Genomic DNA, 25,000 nt, shown 5'->3' on the forward strand with positions numbered 1-25,000 from the left:
CTCTCCTCTCCTCTCTCTCCTCTCTCTCTCTCTCCCTCTCCCTCTCCCTCTCCCTCTCTCTCTCCCTCTCTCTCCCTCTCTCTCCCTCTCTCTCCCTCTCTCTCCCTCTCTCTCTCCTCTTTCTCTCTCTCCTCCTCTTCTCTCTCTCTCTCTCCCTCTCTCTCTCTCTCTCTCTCTCTCTCTCTTTTTTTTCTCTCTTTTTTTTCTCTTTTTTTTCTCTCTCTCTCTTCTCTCTCTCTCTCTCTCTCTCTCTCTCTCTCTCTCTCTCTCTCTCTCTCTCTCTCTCTCTCTCTCTCTCTCCTCTCTCTCTCTCTCTCTCTCTCTCTCTCTCTCTCTCTCTCTCTCTCTCTCTCTCTCTCTCTCTCTCTCTCTCTCTCTATCCCCCTCCCTCTATCCCCCTTCTCCCCTCCCTCCCTCCCTCCCTCATCTCCATCTCTTTTCTCTGTTTTCTCCACCACTATCTTACTTTATCTCTATCCTCACTCTCACTCTCTCTCTCTCCACGAGGAAATTTATATTCATTCCAGGATGATGGAAAGTTATTGCTCTTCTAATAAGGTTTCGCTTGCGGTGGCTTTCGGTGGCGACAGTGAATATTCATGTTGGTGTTTGCGGAGTTGAGCGTCGCGGATGCGCTCCTGCAATGCGGGGAGCGTGCGATGAGTGGCTGATGAATGGCGGTGTCAGATGCTGCGCGGAGGGATGAAGATAGAGAGAAGGAGAGGAAGAGGAGTGAGGGGGGTGGAGGTGGAAGAGGGAGAAGGAGAAGGAGAAGGAGAAGGAGAAGGAGAAAGAGAAAGAGAAAGAGAAAGAGAAGGAGAAAGAGAAGGAGAAAGAGAAGGAGAAGGAGAGGGAGAGGGGAGGGGAGAGGGAGAGGGAGAGGAGAGGGAGAGGGAGAGGGAGAGAGAGAGAGAGAGAGAGAGAGAGAGAGGAGAGAGAGAGATTAGAAAGGGATAGGGAGATTAAAGAGGAGAAAGAGGGAGTGGGAGAGGGAGAAGAGAGAGGGAATGAGGAGAGGGAGGAGAGAGAGAGTGGGGAGAGGGAGGAGAAAGAGGGAGAAAGGATGGGGAGAGAAAAGAAGGGAAAGTGGTTGGAGGGAAGGAGAGAGAGAGAGAGCGAGAACGAGAGCGAGCTTCATTAGTGAATGCTCACACTGAATTGCGAATTTGAATTTGATTTTGACTGGCCTCATTGTGTATGTTTTATGTCTGCATGTCTGTCGTATGGTTTGGTGTAAATTTGAGGGCAAGGTGAAAGCTTTTTGCTTTGCAACTGCACAGTACTCTGCCTAGGGATGTTGTCATATTATTGATGCTAAAGATGATTCTAATTTTTTTGTGTCATAATATTAGGTCTTGCTTGAACTTGTTGAATGCGTTCACACCCACACGCACAATCATGCTCACACTCACAGTCACTTACATTACATCTCTCCCCCTCTCTCCTCCCTCTCTCCTCCCTCTCTCCTCTCTCCCTCCTTCCACCCTTCCTCCCTCTCTCCCTCGCTCCCCTTCTCTGCCTCCCTCTCCTTCTCTCCCTCCCTCTCTCTCTCCCTCTGTCCCTCTGCCCCCCCCCCTCTCTCTCTCTCTCTCTCTCTCTCTCTCTCTCTCTCTCTCTCTCTCACACACACACAACACACACACACACACACACACACACACACACACACACACACACACACACACACACACACACACACACACACACACACACACACACATACAAACACACACATACACACTCACATGTATTAAATGTTAGGCGTCCAGTTATCTGGGTTCACCCCATTCTCTCCGCTAACCCTTCGCATTAACATCCCACCCTTTATACGTTTGCAGACAAGCTGTCCGTCATTGACAGTCCCCGTGCTCTCCCTCCCATAGCCTGTGATCGAGTGCAGAGGACATGCCTCGATTAAGGGGTGATGGCGGAACCGTATACATTGATTTATAGGTCGGGTCGCCAGCTGACGTGGAGTGCCATATCGGGGGAAAATACTGTGAGGGCCAGGTTTGTTGGCTGAGTGCATTTGCGGACGAGAGAGCAAGGAGGAAGGGGTGTTTATTGTCAGGAACAGAGGAGAGGATGAGGCTACTGTGGATAATGATGGTGGAGAGTTTAATGTCTGCTCTGTTGAATTTGTTTTTTATGTTATCATTAATAGGGTTTGATTGCTTTATTCTTAATGCCCTGTTGTCGTAAAGGGAAGGTGTTACTCATAGTACTGTGACTGTAGTAAATATATTGAATGCAGTGTTGAGAAAAAACATTTTAGAATCCATTTATGTCCATTTATCTTCCAGTGCGCATGCCCGTATTCACACGAGGCATTGTTATTTATATGCTTAGCATTTCGAGTGCATGCTGTAAGTTGCCAGGTGTCGCCATGTAGCTGCACGTCTAAGGTTTGTTAATTTGTCTTTTTGAATAACGCGATTGCACTTATTAATTAATGACCGGAAGAAATTGAGAAGAACGGAAAGGGTGTGAATGACAGCTTGATTAAAAGGGTGCGAGTGAGTGACGTCATGCGTCAGGTGAAAGACGAGCTGAATGGCATTATTTGACGTAATCGTTATTATGCGGGCCCATGCACCGGCCTCAAAGGCAGCGGCGGCGGCAAAAGACCCACGTAAACGGTGTCGGCGAGCAGTTGCCGGGAGACGAGCGAGCGGACGAGCCAAGTGCAGCGAGGGCGAGCGAAATGAGCGGCTTTTGAAGTATTGATTCCGGCGGAACAGCTACGAGGAAATTAATTACAAACTGATTTAAGGGGAAGGTTGTTTTTTCGCCTCTATCCTCATTTTTTGGCCCTCGTTTTGTTGACAGTGCTTGCATGTTCCTGCGTGCGGGAGGGAGGACGGGAAGGGGAGTGTAGGTTGAAAGGAGGAAGGGTCAGAGGCGAAAGAGGAAACAGGCGCGTGCGGATATACAGACGAACACCCAGACTAACTGATTTACTGACAGACAGACAGGCACGGAGACATAAAGACAGACAGATGTTCTGTCACTCACAGACAGACAGGCTGCAGTCACCTACCGACAGAAGGACGGACAGGCAAACAAACAGACATGCAGTCACCCACAGGCAGAAAGACAGACACTCTCAGTCACACATAGACAGTCAGAAAGATAGACAGGATTACAAGCAGACATAGAAACTGACTCGCACCATTTCTTTTTCTTTTTCTCATATCAACCTACTTTATGAATCGGGTATTTGTAGGTCAAGGGAGGAGCGCGCGCGGCGATAAGAAAGGTCGATGGCTCTCATGAATTAGAATTTCTCATCAGGAAGCAAGATGAAGAGCCACATTCAAGGGAGGGGGAGAAGGGAGAGGGCGAAGGGAGAGGATGGAGAGGGGGGGAGAAGGGAGAGGATGGAGGGGAGGGGAGAGGGTTTTCTTAATATTCACAGGGGAAAGGAAAAGCCAGACGTCTAAGTGCTTACATATGGTGTATATTGATTATGGGATTAAATTGCCTGTATATGCACAGTGGTTATTTACTGTGCGTTGATCTATTTGTATGTATGTATATAAATTCGCATTTCAGGTGTGTGATACGAATATTATTTCCCCCTACTGAAATTCCTTCTGCAACAGTTGTTATGCTCTTGATCTTCTGCCCCGAAGGAGAAAGGATAATCGGAGACGCTAACCCGAAGTGCAAATTAGAGATTGATGATTTGATCAAGGAGGCGTTTGTGTGTGTTGCAGGTCGCCGGGGGTGGGAGTGGGGGGGGGGCGGCGCGGTGTTCGATTACCACCTGATGCCTGGCACTGATTGCGTTCGTGTGTGGATCAGATGTGTGTGTGTGTGTGTGTGTGTATTTGTTTGCTTGTTTGTTTGTTTGTTTGTGTGTGTGTGTGTTTGCCATGAGTGCCTATAATTAACTCTCGTTAGAAAGTATTACCAAATTCATAATCCCATTATTAGTGCTGTTAACGGAGCATGGCATAACTGTCATAATATTTACAATATCAAATATCGATTAAAAGTTAATTTGAACGTTATCAAAATATCCCCGAGAATGAGCACGGCAACATGACCGTAAATCATTCCAGCAAACTATACGACGATAATCGTATTGATGATGACATTAATATGCACGATAGCGCCGGTGATATTAAGCGCACGAAGTCTGTAATAATGTTAACAGCATTGATCACACCAGCCATATTAATTCCGGCGACGGCGATAATTGACGCCATCCAGTTATTAAAGCCGCCCCATGGGTACTTGGGCCTGCGTGTCCTTCTAGCTCGTGTAAATATTTTAATGAATTCCATTAGTAGCGCCGCCGAGTCTTGTCGCGTACAATAGTAATTAAGTAAATGTTTCTGCCGGACTCGTGCTCCCTTGCTAGATTTTAATCTGGTGTTTCGAAGAGCTCGGGGACCTGATACTGGGCGCCAGGGTGTGTGGGTAGAGGCGCACTGAATGGGTATAGATGACGGTGTAAAGTGAACACCATGAGGTTTGCTGTCCGAATAAGCCGTGTGTGGTCGCATGTGGCCTTTCAACATGCGGCCGCTCACCATGTGGCGGCGACCTGCTAGTGATGAGGGTCCGGCGGCGGCAGTGAGAAGAGAGTTCACTGTGACAGAAAAAGAAAAGGTAATGAGAATGATAGATACATATACATCCATTGACACACACACACACACACACACACACACACACACACACACACACACACACACACACACACACACACACACACACACACACACACACACACACACAACACGCGTGTGTGTGGCTGATTATTCATCCTCATTTATACCTTTTCTACAGGTGTCACTTATTATGGCGATAGTGAATCTGACGATGGCAATGACGGAGTTCATAATGCTGAGGTTAGTGAGGGTGATGGATGCCGGAGACGAGGCCGACGCCACGTGATGAGGGGGGAGGAGGAAGATGGATGTGGCGGAGGAGAAGAGGAAAGCAAACATGTGAGGAAAATGTGGGAAAAGGAGAGGAGCGGAGGAAACGAAGAGCAAACATGAACAACAGGAATGGAAGAAAAAAAGCAAAAGAAGATAAACATGGGAGGGACAGGAAAGGAAAAGTTGAGGAGAAAAAGTTGGGAAAATAGAAAGAAAGGAGAAGGCTAGGGAGCAAATGTAATGTAAAAAAAGATAAAAAATAGATAATAAGTACTAGATAGAAGACAAACACGAAATTGAAGTAATCAGAATTTTAAAAAATCCATAGGAAACCAAATAAGCGATAATAGAGAGAAAGCAAGAACTCCGAGGCACACACGCACTGCCGACGACGGTATCTCGCCCTCCAGGAAAAACCCCGACAGGAATGGACGACGCGCCGGCCCAGCGACCAGACGACGGCGAGGATAATCTCTCGCTGCTCGGGCTTAATGCGCGCCCTTTGTCTCTCTCTCCTCTGCGTCGTCGTCCCCTTTGCCCTCCTGCAGGCGGAGTAGGAGGGGCGACGGAGAGACAGAGTGGGGAAGAAAGGAAGGAAGGGAAGAAAGGGGATTAGGAAGGAAGGGTTGGGCGAGGAAGGGGATGGCAAAGGAGAAGGCAAGAAGGAGCGTCAGAGCGAAGGAAAGGGACAAAAAGGAGGAAGGAAGAGTAGGGGAGTACTTAGGACGGAGCACGAAGGATCGAAGAGGGACGGCGAGGAAGAAGAGGAGGCAGAGGGAATGGGGAGATGAAAATGGGCGTTTTATAAACATGGCTGACGGAGTGTGAGGAATGGGGATCATTCCTCACCACCACTAACGGCCACTTATTCTCCCTCGTCATCACTCGTTCCGAGTTGTTGAATTGGCAGAGAGAAAAAAAGGTTTTGTTTTGTCTTTTTTGTAGCTTTATCGACATGGTAAAATGTTTTGTCAGTCAAGTTGTTACAATGTTTCGCTGTCCCGTCGCCTCGTTGACTCGACCCTTGTCATGGGGAATGTCATGTCGTTTCACTGTCATGTCATATCACTCACCGAGTGGATTGCTCTTCACGTGGGGCGGGGGAAGGGGTCGCCGAGTGGACCGCTCTTCGTTGGGGTGCGAGGGGGGGGGGGGCATGGCCAGTGGGGTGGGGGCTCGCTCTCAACTGGGGCCATGAGGTGGAGAGCGTGGCCAGTGGGAAAAGGGTCTGGTCGAGTGGACCCCTTTTCATTGGGGGTACGAGGCGGGGAGCGTGGCCAGTTGCGGGGGGGGGGGGGGGACCACGCGGACCTTCGTGGCGGGGGAGTGGGGTGGAAGGGTTAGGTCAATTGGGCGCTGAATAGGGGGGGGGGGTCGCGGTGGATTTATTTCGGCTTTGGATTAATCACGAAGTGTTTCTTTGATGGTTCTACTTTTGGAAATTTATATTTGCTGATATTAGCGAAACGACTTCCTTTGATGTTGCCTTTCATTATATGCTATCAGCGTTGTTCTCGAAATTAAATCAGCTTAGGATTTACGGGGCCTTTGATGATATCGTGTTTCTGTTGCATTGTGTGCGATAGTGGTGGGAGTTAAAGTAGTGTGTCTCTGTGTGTGTGAGAGAGAGAGAGAGAGAGAGAGAGAGAGAGAGAGAGAGAGAGAGAGAGAGAGAGAGAGAGAGAGAGAGAGAGAGAGAGAGAGAGAGAGAGAGAGAGAGAGAGACGGACAATCATGGAAACATGGAAAAAAGCCAAGCCTATAAACAAAGATGCATGGAGTAGAGGCTGACGAAACTGGGAGAAGGTGGGGGAAACAGGGAGAAGAGAAAGGAAGAAAGGAAACCAGCGAAAGGAGAAGAGAGGCGGGAACGAGATTAATGGTAGAGTGTCGGGATCCCATTCGGGTCCGGTCGGCCAAGTGGATCAAAATCATCGCCACCTAATTTCGGCCTCCCCCGCCCCCCGCCCCCTTACCCCTGTCACCCTCGTACATCGTCACCTTTCCTTCTCGCCTCTGAATCCTCTCCCCGTCCCTCTCACTTCCTCTCCCCCTTGGACTTCTCTCACTCTCCTCTCCTCTCCTCTCCTCTCCTTTCCCTCCCTCTCCTTATCCTCTTCTCCCTCCTCCCCCTCCCTCCTCCTCCTCCTCCTCCTCCTCCTCCTCCTCCTCCTCCTCCTCCTCCTCCTCCTCCTCCTCCTCCTCCTCCTCTTCCTCTTCCATCTCTCCTCTTCTTCCTGCTACTATTAACACTCTTTTATGTAAGCGACGAATGGCCTCCAATTCTGCCCTAATAGCCATGCCTACGTCACCATTTATTACTTAACCCAGAACATGCATATTGCATTATACACGGTGCATTTGCTCATTCAACAAGCGTTCTTTTCACGAGTGCTACTACTACTACTTTAACATATCCGTTACTCCTCTTCTTCCTCGTTCTTTTCCTCATCTTCCTGCTCTTCCTCCTTATCTTCTTGCTCGTCCTCGTCCTCCTCCCCATCCTCCTTTTCTTCTTCTTACTCCTCCCCTTCCCCCCTCCCCTCGCCCTCCTCCTCGTCTTCCTCCTCCTCCTCCTCCTCCTCCTCCTCCTCCTCCCCCCCTCCTCCTCCCCCTCCTCCTCCCCCTCCTCCTCCTCCCCCTCCTCCTCCTCCCCCTCCTAATTTCTTAACGCCATGCACCCCATTCCCAGTGTCATCTCGCTACCACCCCGGGCCAATCAGCATCACCCATTCATTAGCCCTTCTTCGACACACCTTTGCTAACGAACGGGACTAATTCACTAAGAAGAAGAGGAAGAGGAGGGGAGGAGAGAAGGAGAGGAGGACTGAAGTGAAAGTGTGGGAAGATACACCCGAGGACGAGATTGTCAGAGGAAAACAGAGTGGGAGATAAAGAGAAAGGAAGAAAGATAAAAATGATAATAGACAGAAGACAAATAGACGGAGAAAGAGAAAGCGAAAGAAAGCAGGAGAGAAAGAGAGAATGGAAGTAAGCGAGAAGAGCCCTGATAAATAAGACAGCCACAGGGTGACTCGCGTCTGGAGCGACGGGGCGCGAAGGGGGCAATAGGAAAGAGGAAACCGCTATGAGGAAGCCTCGATTTCCAGCTCCTCCATAAAACGCGCTCGATAATTAGCTGAAGAATCGGATATCCAGACTGGGTTCGTTTCACCCTCCCTCTCCTTCCCCTCCCCCTTCCACCCCTTTCCCCTTTTCCCCTCAGAGCCAGTCAGTCGTTCTCTCGGCGCTGTCTGATTAAGTAATCCCACCCCCGAAGGAACGTTTGTGCGGGAACGTTATCACCGGGGAGAGGAGGAGCCGGAGCGGCTAATCAGCGAGCGTTAGTGTTTTATGGTTCCAATATAAACTACTCTCGGGCGGGATCGGGGAGATAATGTACATTTTACTGTCTCGAAAAGGGCGGGTGAATAGGGGGTGGGGTGAGGGGCGGGGGATGTCGACATGCTACGAGGCTGGTAATTATATATCTCTCGTGGCCCCGGCGTAATTAGCGAGGCATCGGAATTTGAGTCGGATCGTTAATTTGTGCTCGTTGCTTTCACGTGCAGATGAGGCCGAGGACAGCGGATTAGCTTGATGTCCGCTCTGTTGTTGCAGAGGGAGGGCACGGTGGCAGGGAGGGAGGGAAGAAAGAGAGAGAGAGAGAGAGAGAGAGAGAGAGAGAGAGAGAGAGAGAGAGAGAGAGAGAGAGGTAGAGAGAGAGAGGTAGAGAGAGAGAGGTAGAGAGAGAGAGGTAGAGAGAGAGAGGTAGAGAGAGAGAGGTAGAGAGAGAGAGGTAGAGAGAGAGAGAGAGAGAGAGAGAGAGAGAGAGAGAGAGAGAGAGGGAGGAGAGAGAGAGAGAGAGAGAGAGAAGAGATATGGAGAGAGAGAGAGGGAGGAGAGATGGAGGGGTGTAGAGAGAGAGAGAGAGGGAGGAGAGGTGGGGAGAGAGAGAGGGAGGAGAGAGGGAGAGGTGGAGAGAGAGAGAGAGAGAGAGGAGAGGTGGAGAGAGATAGAGAGAGAGGGGGAAGAGAGGTGGAGAGAGAAAAGGGGGGGAGGAGAGAGATAGAGAGAGGGGAGGAGAGGGGAGAGAGAGGAGGGAGGAGAGGGGAGAGAGATGAGGGAGGTGAGGGGAGAGAGAGGAGGGAGGAGAGGGGAGAGAGAGAGGGAGGAGAGGTGGAGAGAGAGAGAGAGAGAGAGAGAAAGAGAGAGAGAGAGAGAGAGAGAGAGAGAGAGAGAGAGAGGAGAGAGAGAGAGAGAGAGAGAGAGAGAGAGAGAGAGAGAGAGAGAGAGAGGAATGCTAGAGGGAGAGTTATCGGCAGAAGGGGAGAGTGAGTGGGAGAGAAAGGGGAAGAGTGGGAGTCAGGGTGTAGTATAGCAGACAAAGGGAAGGAAGGAATAGTGGAAAGACTAGAGAGTGGGGAAGTGAGGAGAGGAGAAAGAAAGATTAAGAGGGAGTGTGCGTAACTTTATTTTTTGGTCGTGATTGGAGGCATATTGTAAGAGGCGATTTTCAACTTGGTTGTGTATTCTGTTGCCTGTTAGACAGACCAATAAACCAGTTTTCGGCTCGCATGAATAACTTGTGATTGCTCGTTTCCCACTTTGTTACGATTTTATAACTTGGTTCGGGGCTGGTCGAGTCGTCTGCGGCTGTAAATTCTGTTTAGATAACCATATTTAATTGTACAAGTCGTTTAGGTTAAGGGATTTCAGGTAAGTAGTTTCGACAGCCAGGCTTACAGCTGGAGTCCCCCCCCCTCCCCTAGTGCAGTCAGCCAAGCGATAGGTAATCTCGAGTCTTGCAGCGGCCTCATGAATGTCTCTGTTCATGGCGCTCGGCATGGCAGCTCGTGATTGACGTTCTGTGACAGCCAAGAACCACAACTCGATTTGCTGTACACGGAGCCACGGGGCAGGGCGTGAGATGTGCATCTAGGTTTCCAGAGTGATCTGAGGCTAGTCGTGCTGTTGCATGCAGGGCTGTGGAGTCGGTACTCAAACCACCCGACTCCGACTCCTTGATTTCTTGTGTATCCGACTCCGACTACAATCCTTAGGTATAATAAGAAAAAGAAGGTATTTCATAAGAACTACAGGCTGCTTTTAACCCCATGTCCTTAAAGATTCGAGTCAAATGGTTATAGCTATGCTATTGTGGCCTTTTTATTGTATATATTCTTAAAAAAACGTTCCTTACGCTTTAAAAAAAAATACATCTAGGACTATAACAAAAAGAAAATGATATGATTTCTCATTCTCTCGGGTGGAAATAAAGTGTGCGATATGTTTTGACATTTTGACCGACTTTGTCTCCAGCAACACCAAATTACGAAATATACCTGGGCGTGAGTGCGAGACGCGCCGGGCTGTGAGTTGCCGACACGTGCGTGCGGCGGTACGTAGTTCGGGCTCAAGGTCGAGGAGGACGGGCCGGGGTGGGGGGGGGTGGCTCTATGATTTTTCTGTGTTCTTTATCGAGTTTGTATAATTGTGCACGTGGTTTATTGTGAGTGTTTTCAACTATTCAGTTATTTATATAGTTATATAGTTATTTATATAGTTATATAGCATTCCTTGGCATGGATGTAAGTTGGAAGAAGGAATAAACAAAAGTGGGTGTGCGGCCGGGGTGCAGGAAGGCCATGAAGAGTGACACGGAGGGGGATGGCGCGGCCTGCAGGCAGACACTGTCATCAGGCGGCGGAGGCCTCGCACTTGGCCTCGCTGATGGAGGGCTCGGGGGCCATCAAAGGTAATTGCGAGGCTCACACCCACTGCACGAGAGAGCGAAAATATCTTCGTACATTTAGCAGTTAAACGGTTTAAAGTTCCAGAGTGGAATTTTATCAGTAGTTAAAACACTTTTGTATTGTAGCAGATGCTAGTCCCACAACAAACAAGGAGATAGTCATCTGCAAGAGACATAAAGACCACAGATTCATTCAGCCGATAATCCTGGCAAAACGACACAGCTTTTGATGTAGCCAACATCCTACTGCACTTAGAATGCTCCCACAGCACAGCCAAGCACAGTTGCAGACCGCCAGACCCCAGCGCCACAGAAACAGGACGGCACCAGCTTCGAAGGCGATAGCAGCGCCCCTCAGAGGACGTGCCCCAGCCTCCTCGCCGGGCAGGCACAGGGGAGCGAGCCGGAGGAGCGAGGCCGTAAAAGCCCGTGTCGCAGCGTAATGTGGTTGTGTAGCCGGATGATAAAAGCCCCGTGTGTCGCGACGCGGGACTCTCTCCTCCTGCGCTTTTTTATGGCTTGCCTCGACGGCCGGGAGTCCTGTGCGAAGTGCGGCTTTGCAGAGAACGCGCCGCCGCTGCCGATCGCCGCAGTCGCCGCTTCACATGTTAACTCGGATGTGCTAGGTGGCCCGTAAAAATCGGAAGCAAAAATATCACTTACACGTTCATTACAGGGCTGTCGTAAGGATATATATTTAGGCTGATGCACGGAAATTCCTCTGAGCTAAAACGAGCATGCTTGCTATGTCCCCAGACAAGAATTATATACAGATGCTAATGTCAAGGGACAAGAAAAACAGAAAACCAGTTTGTGACATCACGTGGAATAAGACGCAGAAGGCGACTAGCAAATTAGGAATAGGAAAAATGCTTCAGAATAATTGACACTTACGAACCAGAGGGAAAAAGAGACGCAGGCAGACAAGGACAAACAGAGAAGGTTGATACAAGGAAATTATTAAAAGCAAAATGAATAGGAAAAAATAAGTGAAGAAAGACGAAAAAATAATTGATTTGGGAATAAACGTTTCGATATTGTAAAAGACGACAGCTAGATGCCATAGAATAGACGACAGTGTAAACAATAAAACTGGTGAGCAGCTAATTGCATCGCATAAGCAAAACATTTGACGCGAGATAAAACGAGGAAGGGGGAGCAGAAAATGACTCCCGAGCAGAAGGGGAGAATGCGTCCAAATGGGTGCTCTGTGCGGAAGGCAAAAAAGCTGACATTTCCAGATCTGTTTCACAAGAGCATGCATGGCCCGCCGGGAAAAAGGTAGAAAGTGAATCATTGTTAATGTAACTTGAAATGCCGTGTTGGAGATTTTACACACAGGGGGAGAGCATAATAGCATCCATTAGATACATTAAATCGAGAGCTTCAAGGGGAAATGCATGAGGGAGCAGTGTAATTGGGTGAAGGAATTTGCCAGAGCAGTCACACGGAGCTCTTAAGCTAATTGATATAAGGGGAAGGAAGGAACACGGGAAAGTGCCATCGCTGTCTGGGCCGCGGGCGTCCCTCTACGGCGAAGGCGACTCGGGCGGGCGGGCGGTGGGCGGGTTGGAAGCCTTTCCTTGTTTATTCTCCTCCGTTCTATTTACGCCCTTCGCCGGCCCAGGGATTACACGCACTTAGTGGAGAGGAGCTTGTTTATACTTGGGGGTTAGCTGCGCTTAGTTTTTTTGTTTTGTTTTGATTCATGTGGGATGTTATAGATGCGGAACTACTATATGTCACGCCGAGGGGGGGGGGATGCTCCCGCGCATCTGATGCCGAACTTGGTTTCAGAGGTTGCTCAGCCATCGTTTAATTTTAATTTTCTTGTTAGCCGAGCGCGCCTGCACGGATTGTGACTAATCTGCTCGTCCGTCCGGCGGGATCATCCCAGCCAATGCCGTTCGCGCCTGATCCCCGGTAATCCGGCCGCTTTCACAGAGACCAACACAGAGCCGCTCTGCGAGGCGAGTCAGCGAGGAGCTCCATCATGCGTGAATTGCTTAGACACTTGACCGATTTTTCCTCCTTTGCTTATTATCTCTCTCGCTTCGCATCTTGCATGGTTTCGTCAGTTCCCCGCCGCCACGTGCCAGTGTTTACGCCCCAAGGCCTGGCCGGAGGGGGCGCGGCTCGCCTCGCCAGGGAGCGACGTCAGCGTCTCCCCGCTCGAGGCCGGGGTGCGAGCGAGGCTGCCGGCGAGACCAGCTCCTGATTGAGCGGATGTTATCGGGTGTCCTTCGCCAGGTCGTGCGGCGCTTCTCGCCACGCTTTCTCCGTCTTGGGAACTCGGAGGCATTTACATTGCTTATAGATGTTCCTCATTAAAACGTGTATTAAAGTAGTCCTGTCACAAACACAACAGGTCGTGACACCGAACATTCCTCTTATCCATGGCCTTCCGACGCACGGAAGGCAGGAATCGTGTAGAAACATAAACGAGAAACCAGCCTCGGTTGCCCCGCGCATAAATAACAACCATCCGTTATGTCCCCTTCGCTTTTTATCCCGACGATTATCCCTCATCCAGACATACACATTAAAACCGCATTCAGCTAGTTCTCCCCCGTGCTCCCTGTTACCTCTTTATCTTAGCTATTCAGCGCGCATCCAACTTCTGGCCTGGTCTTTATTAATGGCCAGATTCCAAGGCTGTCAAGCTGCCTTTCTTTCTCATCAGCATTCAGTTTTCGAGGTTCTTTTCCTTCGCTGTTTTTCCAAGAGTTTGTCTTTGTATTTTTTTGTGTGTGTTTTCCTCTTTTTCTGCCTTATGGTATGGTTTTCACTCGTATTTTCTGATTTTAGGTTCTTTTTGCTATTCACCCTATACGATCCACGTCTTCCTCTTCCTCCTCTTAATAAACATCTTTTGAAACTTTTATCCCCTTTTTTTCGCTTTCTACCATTCGTTCGCTCTCCGCCCTCTTTCTCCCTGGTGAACTGCTCCGGGGATATGGCTGCCCCTTTCAGAGCCCGCACTCGCTTGTCCTCTTGTTTTAGCCGGATGTTCTGCCGTAAGTGGCTGCTTCTCCTGGAGGTATGGCGTGCGGGAGAGGAAGGAGGGGGGGGGCTTCTTCCGCAGTGTTGGCTGGCAGTGATCCTGGTTTTCTTCTTCTTCTTCTTCCCCCCTTTTCTTTCCCCCTCTTTTCGCCATATATCACTTCGTTGTTTACTTCTTCTGTTTTCTGGCGCTATCCTTTCTTTTCTCTTCTTTCACGCTCTTCCTCTCGCTTTATCCGCGCTTCCTCCCCTCTCCTCGCCTATTCTTTCTGCTCCTCCCCCCCCCTTTTCTCGGTCTCTGCCTCGCTCATACACACTTTCCCGGTCCTCCTTCCCTTTCCTTATCCTCCTTCTCTCCTTCCTTCCTTCCTTCCTTCCTTCCTTCCTTCCTTCCTTCCTTCCCTCCCTCCCTCCCTCCCTCCCTCCCTCCCTCCCTTCCCACTCCCACCATCCCACCGTCCCTCTCACCTTCCCTCACTCTCCAGCCTTCCTCACCTTTCCTTTCGAACCTTTCCTTTCCCTCTCTCCTCTCTCTTTTCGCTTCAGCCTCTTCATGCTCCCCTGCTCCCTTCTCTTTCTCCCTCCCTACTCCCTTCCCCCTTCGTCCTCTCTTCTCTCTTCCCCTCCCTCTTCCCTTCTCCCTCCCTCTTCCCTTCTCCCTCCCTCCTCCCTCCTCCCTTTCCCCGTTTCGCTTTATGTCATGCAGATTAAGTTACTCATACTTTTTGTTTATTTCTTTGTTGAGGTTAGTTGGACGTTTCGTTGATGAATGTGGGCTGCACTGTTACCAGATAAAACTGGATTGAATTTTGGAGTTCATATTTTTGGTTGCGTAGTATATCATTCAGACTGTTTTTTTTTTTTTCAAAATATATATATTTTTTTTTACCGGCGAGCGAAGCAAAATTAATGGATTTCAGCTTCAGTGGTTGTTTGTTCTATTGCATGAATATAGTACTGTCACTTACTGGTATTTTCACTCCTGTATGTGTCTGTATCTTTTTTTAACGTATTTGTTCTTGCTTTTTCGTTTTACCTTCGCTTTTATGTTGCACCTAGGAGTTGTTATATATTTTATTAATTTGTTTATCTATTCGTTATTGTGTTTGTTATTGCCATTTGATAGTATTAATTTGCAATGTTATTGTAACTGTGCGATTCTGAAGAAGCTGTGTACTCTGTGTGTTGGTCACTGTAATACAAATGTGAATTATTTCATCCTCTCTGTTTGAGCTGATTCGGCTTTTCCTGCCCTCTGATTGGCTAGACGTCAGCTGTCAGCCTCGGTTCTTCCAATCAGTGACCTTCATTTAGTCAGCCACGTAATTTCAATGTAGATCGCTCCCGCCATTGTCAACGAGGGTCAAAGAGTATCATTATTTGCTTTGCTTTCGTATAAGGATATCAAAGGTCGCCTACAGTATGTATTAACCACGTGGTGCATTCCTCTCTCTTTATCAGCCGATTGCCGGATATCCTGCGGGAGCCAGTCAGCCTCCTCGCTGTCATGGTAGCGATAACATGAGCTCGGGGGGAAAGAGAGTGGAGGGGAGAGGAGGGAGCTGGAGATGAGAGAGAGGGAGCGGGAGAGGTGGCGGGGTAGAAGCGGGAGCGTACTGGGAGGGGGCGGGGAGGGAGCAGGAGGGAAACATTGGCCTGTTGCGAGAAATTCATTGTTATCTGTGCTTGGCGAGCCCTCGGCGACGGAAGTGTGCCCGGGCCCCGCTGCGATTGTATGCAAATGATGAGATATTGTTCATGGAAGCGAGTTTCGGAGAGTGCCTTCCGTACAACAGGTATGCCGACGTACATGCACTCAAACATCCTCACACACACACATGCTCTTATGTAAATTCACACACGCACACGCCCCGGAGGAGAGGTGTGTAAAACAACCTTGACAGACATACAAACAAACAAACAAAAACAGACAGTGACTGACAGGCAGGCTTACTCTTCAATCAAGCACTATGGATCTTCACTATCGCTGTTGTGTTGGCAGACGAATTGTGTTCACAATTTACTTAGTTGTTTTTGTTGAAAAAGAGATGTTGGCCGCGTTGAAACTTAGACCAACAAAATTAATTCCGTTGCTGCATGCATTTGTATTGCGCTCGTGTGTGAATATTCGAATTCATGTATGTTTAGTAAGCTGATTATTGTTGAAAGAGTATTTATGGATTACGAACCCTTGTCGAACATGCTGTTTATTGTGTTATCGCGTATTTAATGGCCGCTTTTAATGGTTGTTTATAGATAATACAAATATTTGTTGATAATTTTGTTTATTATTTTTTGTTCTGCGATATAACGATAAGATAATGTTAAAGTGTAAAGGCTATTAGGTGCGTGATTAAGTCATAGGTAGCGGCGAAGCATGAATATTAAAGCTGGAGTTTGCATATTTATTTAAACCTAATTTTCTGTTTTTTATTTTACAGTCGACGCTCGAGCAGGGCCAGGCGACAACGACGGCGGTGGTGGTGGCCACGATTCTGCGGTAAGTACGCTGCTCTCCTTCTCTGTTCTCATCTCCCCTTCTCCATTCCTTCCTTTCTTTTCTCCTCTTCTCCGTCTTTTCTTCCGTATTTCCATGTCTTCTTCGTCTCCATTCTTTCTATTCTTCATTTTCCTCTCCTCTTGTTCATTCTTGCTTTTATTCTTTATTTCCCTCTCCTCTTATTTATTCTTTCTCTATTTTCCTCTCCTCTTACCCATTCCTTCTCTATTTTCCACTCTCTCCATTCCTTCTTTTCTCCTCTAATTCTTTCGCTTTTCTTTTGGCGATTCTAAGGTAAGTACGCCATTCTTTTCTTCGGTTGTGCTGGAATCGTCTGGTTTTGTTTCCATACGGCGACATTAAGGGAAGACGCCATTCTTTTCTTCGGTTGTACTGGAATCGTCTGGTTTCCAAGCGGCAACATTAAGGGAAGGTAGGTCTACTCCCCTTCTTTTCCTTATTTGAATGTATTGTATTTTTCTTCTCGACTGTTCAGCAAGTAAATGCTTCTTTTCCTCTTTATTCGAAATCTTATCCCCTTCCCCTCGACGCTTCACCAAGTAGGTACCCCTTTTCCCCCTTTATTTCGAAATATTCCCCCCTTTTTTCTGATTTCCTCTCCCGCATTCTCTTCTTCCTCTTCGCGTCTCTCTCTCAAGCCTCCGCCTCCGTGCCCGCGACGGCTTTCATGGAAACAAGCACATATCAGCCGCTTGAGCAATAGACGGCTTGTTTACAGTTCGTACTTGACAAAGGGGTTGAGTCAGCAGTCTGTATATTGTGTGGACTCGACAAACACGGCGGTGCGGCCGCGGCGTGCGGGGATCATTACACAGGCGGTTGCGGGGATTTCGTGCGCGTGTGCGGGGTCGTGCGCGCCTGTGTGCGGCCAGGTGTGCGTGAGGGGTTTGGGTTTGTGTGTATGTACGCATATGTACACATGCATGCACACATGGACACGCTCTCTCTCTCTCTCTCTCTCTCTCTCTCTCTCTCTCTCTCTCTCTCTCTCTCTCTCTCTCTCTCTCTCTCTCTCTCTCTCTTCTCTCTCTCTCTCTCTTTCTCTCTCTCTCTCTCTCACACACACACACACACACACACACACACACACACACACACACACACACACACACACACACACACACACACACACACACACACACACACACACACACACACACACACACCTGTAGGTGGCGGATGAAGGGAAGGAGAGAGGAAATAAAGGAATCGCAAATGCCAGCGTGGTATTTTGAAGGTAAAAAAAATGGAGGAAAACTCGTTAGAAAAAAGTTTGCGCACCGTGTAGTTGTTTTCAACTCCAAAATGGAAATGTGTTGTGCTTTTATTCTATTTCTGAATAATAAATGGGAGAGTTTTCGGCTTTGAGACCCATTATTTCTATTTTTATGGCCATCTTTCCAAACAAGAAAAAAAAGTTTTTTTTTTCTTGTTTATTTCTATTTGCTTTTGTTGTTTAATGCACATTACTTTTCGGTGGACATGAACTGCAAAAAACAAGGAAAGAACGTAAAGGTCAAAACCGTCTGGCACACAAATCACGCCCGCGCTCGCACGTCCACGAGAATGTACACGAGAAAACCCTCGCTCTGACGCCCACGAGATCGCCCACGCACTAACGCCCACGAGATTGCCCATACGCCCACGAAATCGTCCACGAAATCGCCCACACTCTGACGCCCACACACCCACGAGGTCGCCTACACCCTGGTGCCCACGAGATAGATAGCCTACACTCTGACGCCCACACGCCCACGAGATCGCCAACGCTCTGACGCCCACACGCCCACGAGATCGCCAACGCTCTGACGCCCACACGCCCACGAGATCGCCAACGCTCTGACGCCCACACGCCCACGAGATCGCACAAGAGGACCCTGTGTCCGAGAAGGGATCACAACAGCCGACGCCTCGCCCGACCCAGGGAACAGAAGGCGGAGAGGAATCAAAGAAGAGAAGCGAGTTAACACATCAGTCCGCGGGAGATGACAAGGCAAGATAACGACAGGAGGAGGGACAGGGAGAGAGGATGAGGGAGCGGGGAAGGGTGGGGGCGAGCTGAGGTTAGGGAAGGGCAGGAGTGAGGGGAAGAGGAAAGTGGAGGATGAAAGTGATGGTGGGGGTGAGGAAGGAGAGGGTGAGAGAGGTGGAGAGCCAGGGGGGGAGGAGGGAGGAGGAAGAGGTAGGGCAGGAGGAGGGTTAGGAGATGGGCGAGGGAGGAGTGAAGGAGGGAGGGAGGAAGGCAAGGAGGGGGGAGGGAGATACAAAGGGAGACAGGGAGAGAGGGAGGGAGATAGAAAGGGAGAAAGGGAGATAGAAAGGGAGGCAAGGAGGAAGGGATAGAGGGAGATGAAAGGGAGGCAGGGAGGGAGGATGGAAGGGGGAAGCGGGTCCACGACAAGGTCTGGTTCTCCGTACCTGATAAAATGCCGAGACGCTAACAGTATGCCAGCAGCACCGAGGGTGAGACGGTGCGCAAGATTAACACAAGAATGGATGTAGGTGTAGTGTGTGTGGGGGGGGGGGGGGCGAGGTAGGAAGGTATGGAAGGGGAAGGAAGAGAAAGAAAATAGGAAGGGACGGGAGAAAAATGAGAGAGAGAGAGAGAGAGAGAGAGAGAGAGAGAGAGAGAGAGAGAGAGAGAGAGAGAGAGAGAGAGAGAGAGAGAGAGAGAGAGAGAGAGAGAAAGAGAGAGAGATAAGGTAGGACAGGGTGCATAAGGGAAAGGGAGAGAACAAAAGAAATGAGAAAATGAATACATTAGGGAAGAGGAAAATGAAGATGAATAGGAATCATGGACAGATAAATTTGTTTCTAAATCGTTCGAATAAATAGCGAAGGGAAAAGAGTGGAAGAAACAAGAAACGAGGAAAATTGAAGAGCAAATAAATCCACGACTGATATTACAGGAAAGACATCGGAGTTTCCAGCACAAGAAGGCATTCGAAAGAACAGTTGAGTCACAGGCAAAAGAAGCGGAGATAGGAAAGGACAAGAACGAAGAAGGGAATTAGGGAGAACAGAAGCAGCAGGCAGTGAGCGAAGCAAGGGAACAGTGCCCCCCCCCCCCCCACGACGGAGGTACCAGTTACAGCAGCGGAGGCGGAGGGGCGGTGGCACGGCGGGCATTTCCTCCGCGTAAACACCCGCTCGTTTTGGGGGGAGGAGCTTGCGTTCGCTACGCCGCTCTTTGCGCTCTTCTCTTTTGTACCATAGGTCTTTTTCTCTCCTAGTTCGCCCTTCTATTTCGGCTTGACTCTGTCACCCTGTGCTTCTCTCTATTCTGAGGTTTGAAGGGACTGGTATGGCCTCGGCGATCTCATTTTCGTGCAATGTGCAGTGTTCGTTGGGAGTTTTCTTTCTTGGTGTTCCTGATGGCAGAGACTTCATCCGGACAATTCCGGCTCATAAACGGCTGAAACTCTTGAAAAATGAATAAATAATGAACGAAACAAAATCCCCGAGAAACATCGGCCGGCCTGCCAATCGCCACGGCTCAATGGTCATTTCCACCGCAACAGCTGGCGTCCCGAGTCAGAGGTGCAGCTCCGTCGGCGGCCAAGAGAAGCGGACGGCGAAATGTGCCTTCCACCTTCTCTCTTCATTTCACCCTTCTTCTATCTCTCCATTTCTACCACCCTCCTTTTCTCTCTCTCTCCTTTTCTCCCTCCCTCCTTCCTCTCTCCTTTTTATTCCACCCCCCTTTTCTCTCTTATTTTCTCCCACCTTCCTCTCTCCATCTGAAGACGAAAGGTGCCACTTTCTTGCCGGCGCTTCCACACCTCGCTTCATCTTCGGTTGGTAAACTTTTGAGTCGTTTTTCTCTTTTTCTGTGTCTTTTTTTTTATTATATTTCCTTTTTCTTTCTTTTCCTCTTCTCGCTCTGTCTTCTTTCAGACCTGTCTGTCTGCTTCCCTCCCTCCCTCCCTCCCTCCCTCCCTCCCTCCCTCCCTCCCTCCCTCCCTCCCTCCCTCCCTCCCTCCCTCCCTCCCTCCCTCCCTCCCTCCCTCCCTCCCTCCCTCCCTTCCACCCTCGGCCAGTATCAGCAAACATGAATGAACCTTCTTCAGAAAAAAGGACACAAAAATACGAGGGAAAGTCCTGGCAGCAAGTCCTCAGTTAGTATCGTGTCAGCACACCTGACCAGGTGAAGGGGTGACTGGGAAAGAACCAACCCTTTCTCATCCTACAGATCCTTCTTCATCCTTTTTCTTCCTTCCTTCGTTCCTCTCCTGTCCTCCTCCCTTCTCATGTCCATTCTACTATTCCTCTCCTCTCCATAACCTTCCCCCCCTCTCCCCCCTCTCCATTCTCTTCTCACTCCCCTTCCCTTCCCTTCCCTTCCCTTCCCTTCCCTTCCCTTCCCTTCCCTTCCCTTCCCTTCCCTTCCCTTTCCCTTCCTCTTTCCCCTTCCTCTTCCCCCCTCCCTCCTCCCTCCCTTCCCTACTCCTCCCCGAGACAGGTTCCTTGATATCGAATGACCCGTCAACACTTTAAAAATCGTTGGGAGGAGTGACTGTTAGAATTACTTGTTACTTGCCATTAAGTGTTATCGGGTTTCGGTGTGTGTGGCCGTTAGTACGTTTTTGTGTTTATTGTTTTCTTTTATGTAATTATTTGTTGCATGTTTTAGAGTTTCCTTCTGTTTGAGTTTTAATCGGGCCGCAATAAGACAGCCAGGCTGGGGGGCGTGAGTGTAAAGACGTTGGAGATGTCGCTTGTGATAAGGTGGCGGAGATGAAGGAGGAGGTGGAGGAGGATGGAAGAGAAAGGAGGGTTAAAAGCAGTGATAGAAGATGTGATAATATTAAGGCGAATGAGGAGGAGGAGGAGGATATGATAATGCTAATGCGGAGGAGGGTGTGATAATCCAAGGCAAAGAAAGAACCAGGGGGGAGAGAGGGAGATGAAGGATGAGATGAAAAGATACTGAGAGTGAAATTAAAATAGGGATTGAAGTTGCAAGAGGGAAGGAGAAAACGGAGGAACGGAGGGACTATAAACTAGCGAGAAAAGCAGCCGAGATGTAGGAGGTAGAGGGAAAAAATGTAGGAAAGCCAAACACATAAAGAATGAAAACGGAGGGAGTGTAGTTACAGGAAAGAGAGAACAATGAAAGGGAAGGCGAACAGAAGATCAAAAACGAAAGGGCGAAGGACCGGAAGGCATTTTTTCTCCCTCTCTCCGTGCACGCCCTATCGCCGATTGAATAGGCTATGCACTGCGCCCGAGATGGAAATATCCGTCGGGCAAAGAGAGAGGAAGAGGAGGGGAAGGGGACGGAGGGAGGGAGGGAGGGGGTGGGTGGGGAGGAGGAGGAGAGGAGGGAGATGAAGAGAGAAATGGGAGAAATAGATAGAGAGAAAAGGGTGTGAGAGAGAAGGATGATGGGAGAGAGAGAGGAGGATGGGAGAGAGAGAGAGAAGGAGGATGGGAGAGAGAGAGAGAGAGAGAGAGAGAGAGAGAGAGAGAGAGAGAGAGAGAGAGAGAGAGAGAGAGAGAGAGAGAGAGAGATGAAGGGTGGAAAGAATGGAGGGAGAAGGAGGGTTAGAGAAATGGAAACCGAGTAGAGAGGGAGAATGTGAGAAAGAGATTGGCAGGAGAGAAGGTGGAAGGAAGAGAAGGAGAGAATCTGAAATAGAGGAATGGGAGTGAGATTGAGGGAGAAAGTTGAGGAAAGGAAGAATTATAAGGGAAAGGAGGAGGAGAAAGATAGGAAGACGGAGAAGAGAAGCGAATGAGAAACTCTCCTTTCATTTGATTCCACGTAACGGCGGGCTCTTTGGCAACCCTGATCCGTGGAATGTCACAACACAGCAGTCGAGACCAATTTTGCAGCTGATTGACAACGCTGTAAATGCCGAGCCATTTTTCACTTGAAATCACTTCGAGAAGATTCGAAGCACGTTGCACGGCCATCGACAGTCATTGAAGAGAAAGTCTGAACGAAAGATCGAGGAGAAAAGAAGAAATGTTTGTTTTTAAGATGTTTTATGTAAAGGCTTAACACTGTGAGGCCTGACGTGTTGCAGCCATTTACAAGCGGGAGGTGTTCGCGGCCTGAAAGGTTTCGTGCGTAACATGAACAGCGTGAGGGTTTGTGTGTGTGTGTGTGAGTGCGCGAGTGTGTGTGTTTCTGCAGAGCTGGTGAAGTCGGGGTTTTGTTTCCTCGCTCTTTTTTTGTGTGGGTTTCTTATATTTTACCATCTGTTTCTGTTCTTCTCTCTGTAATTTCTTCTCTCCCTCTCTCTCTCTTTCTCCTTCCCTCCCTCCTCCTCCCTCCCTCCCTCCCTCCCTCCCCCTCCCTCCCTCCCTCCCTCCCCTCCCCTCCCTCCCTCTCCCTCCCTCCCTCCTCCCTCCCGCTGCCCTCCCTCCCTCCCTCCCTCCTCCCTCCCTCCCTCCCCTCCCTCCCTCCCTCCCTCCCTCCCTCCCTCTCTCTCTCTCTCTCTCTCTCTCTCTCTCTCTCTCTCTCTCTCTCTCTCTCTCGCATACATTATACTGCGCTTTAAAATGTTTCAATGCTTCTCTGCCGTATAGTTCCCCCTTTTTTTGTCCGATAGCTCGTCCCTCATTTCCTTTCCCCACTTCACCCTTCTATTTTTAACAATCCTTTTGTTTATCCTTTTTCCTTCGCACCCATCTTGCATGCACGTAATCACCATTCCAAGCCATAGACACGACACATAGCGAGGCCTCTGTTGCCGCCCTCCGCGCAGCTCACAGGGAGACAAAGTTTACACAGAATATCATTGTCGCTTCTTTCTGCTGCTATTTGTGCATTTATATATTCATTTTTTAAGCATGTTTAAGCAAGCAGCTTTATTTATTTATTTATTTTGGGATCAATATGTTAAAGCAAAAACAACTATATATGAACGATCCCTGTTTCAGCTGGACGAGCTCTCGACCTCTGATCCCGCCGGTCTTGGCTTCCGTCATGTGGTATTTACCGCTTGTTGATTTATTTAGTCACATCTGTCATTCAGGTCTTTTGCCTATCAGCAATGCATGACCCAGGGCCCATGCGTCAGGAGGGAGGGAGGGGGTGCCAGGGGAATGGGGGGGAGATGATGGTACAAACGACCAGTGTGTGAGAGTTGACGCTCCCGGGCATAAATTTTTACAGCTTGGCATGCTCGGAACTCAAAGCATGTTTATAGTTTTGCTCGCGGATGAACTCGCTTCTTTCTCCCGGGCTGAGGGGGAGGTATGTATATATGTTTCCCGGGATTTTATGCGCCGAGTTGAGTAAGTGAGGAAGCCAGGGAGAATGTGAATGAGTAGAGTCAGTGGACACGGGACAGACAAGCACACACACACCGTGGGCGCCAGAAGTAAAAGAGTGGTATCTCCCCCGTTCATACTTTGAGGCTGTAGTTTATCACTCCTTGACGTGCGATTAAGGGCCCTCGCCCAGGCTCTCGACGGCCCTCGACGGTGACTCGGGGTGTAATGAACCAGTTTGCGAAAGCATGCTGCGGAGTGGCGGCCTCGGAAGGTCGGAGTTCACGCGAGAGAGAGAGCGAGAGGGAGAGAGGGAGGGAGGGAGGAAGAGCGAGAACCGCGATGGAGTGCAGCCCGGGGTGTGCGTATATAGTTGTGTGTGTGTGTGTGTGTGTGTGTGTGTGTGTGTGTGTGTGTGTGTGTGTGTGTGTGTGTGTGTGTGTGTGTGTGTGTGTGTGTGTGTGTGTGTTTAAGTATATGTATAAATGCATACTTTGTGTAATGTGAGGGTGGTACCTTAGCACAAGTCTTTTACTGCATTGCATCTTTCTGCGGACATTACTTCCTTGTGAAAAGAAAATCTGGAGGCCATAGACCGAGTTTTACTTAACCACCCTACATTGTACACCTGCCACAAAGAACCGTCTTTTCTAAAGAACAGCTGTTGTGCTGCATTTATATCCTCTCTGCTCGTAAGCTGCAATAATACAAACTGCACCGTTCAAACTTGACATGAACTCGTGAAATAACATGCACTCGATAAAGGCTAAAGCCTCTTGATCACAGTCCTAGATCTCTGCCTGGTGTAGTAGATGCTGTTACGGTTCCCCCAGCAGGTGTGTGGAGGCAAGGAGGGCTGGGAACAGGATCGGCAGGAGTGCTTTTAAGTGAGGTCCATTTTGAACCCGATTAGGCCGACTTCAAAGCGGGCAGCGGCTCGGGGTTGTTTCCTAGGATCGCGTGTCCTGTCTATCCGCTGCAGTTGTTTGTCGTATGCCCAAAGTGAGGGCATGCTCTTGCGAAATTATGCTGCCTCGGTTATGTTGATTTGCTGCCAATATCATCCACGATTTGCAATATGGATGAAAACAATTTGTCCCGTCTTTTGTTTTATATATATTGCGTGGAATAAGCGATTTATACCGGATAGTATTTCATTTGTTACACTTTTTGATTCTGAGATTGCCAGGGCTCTTCATTTCCTTAAGTCAGCGCTCAAAGGTCAATACTTTTCTGCCGGGAATGAAAAGGCGCCTCCTCGCCAGATAGCTCGCTCTGAATCCTCGTCTGGATAAGACGACTCCTTTTCCCTTGCCGCTGCCTCTTCTTCTTCTCCTCCTTCTCCTCCTCCTCCTCCTCCTCCTCCTCCTTCTTCTTCTTCTTCTTCTTCTTCATTTCCTCCTCCTCCTCCTCCTCCTCCTCCTCCTCCTCCTCCTCCTCCTCCTCCTCCTCCTCCTCCTCCTCCTCCTCCTCCTCCCCTATCCTCCTCCTCCTCCCCTCCTCCCTCCTCACGCCTAAGTGCCCCGGCCTGATCGGCATCTCTCGCCGGATTAAATTTTCCCTCCGTACGCTGACGGAGATCCTGCGCGAAATGATCTCCGA

General features: G+C 49.2%; 1 long non-coding RNA gene across 5 annotated transcripts in view; it reads left to right on the top strand.

Annotated features, from left to right (window-relative positions):
* Positions 1-25,000, top strand: part of LOC119580257 — a 184,482-nt gene that overhangs the window by 59,072 nt on the left and 100,410 nt on the right. For all 5 annotated transcript variants that reach the window (XR_005229355.1, XR_005229352.1, XR_005229353.1 and 2 more), the window contains exon 3: positions 16,095-16,153. This is a non-coding gene — a long non-coding RNA (uncharacterized LOC119580257). The remainder of the gene's footprint in view (positions 1-16,094; positions 16,154-25,000) is intronic.

The sequence above is a fragment of the Penaeus monodon genome, chromosome 13 (genome assembly GCF_015228065.2).
Source record: "Penaeus monodon isolate SGIC_2016 chromosome 13, NSTDA_Pmon_1, whole genome shotgun sequence".
Lineage (NCBI taxonomy): Eukaryota > Metazoa > Arthropoda > Malacostraca > Decapoda > Penaeidae > Penaeus > Penaeus monodon.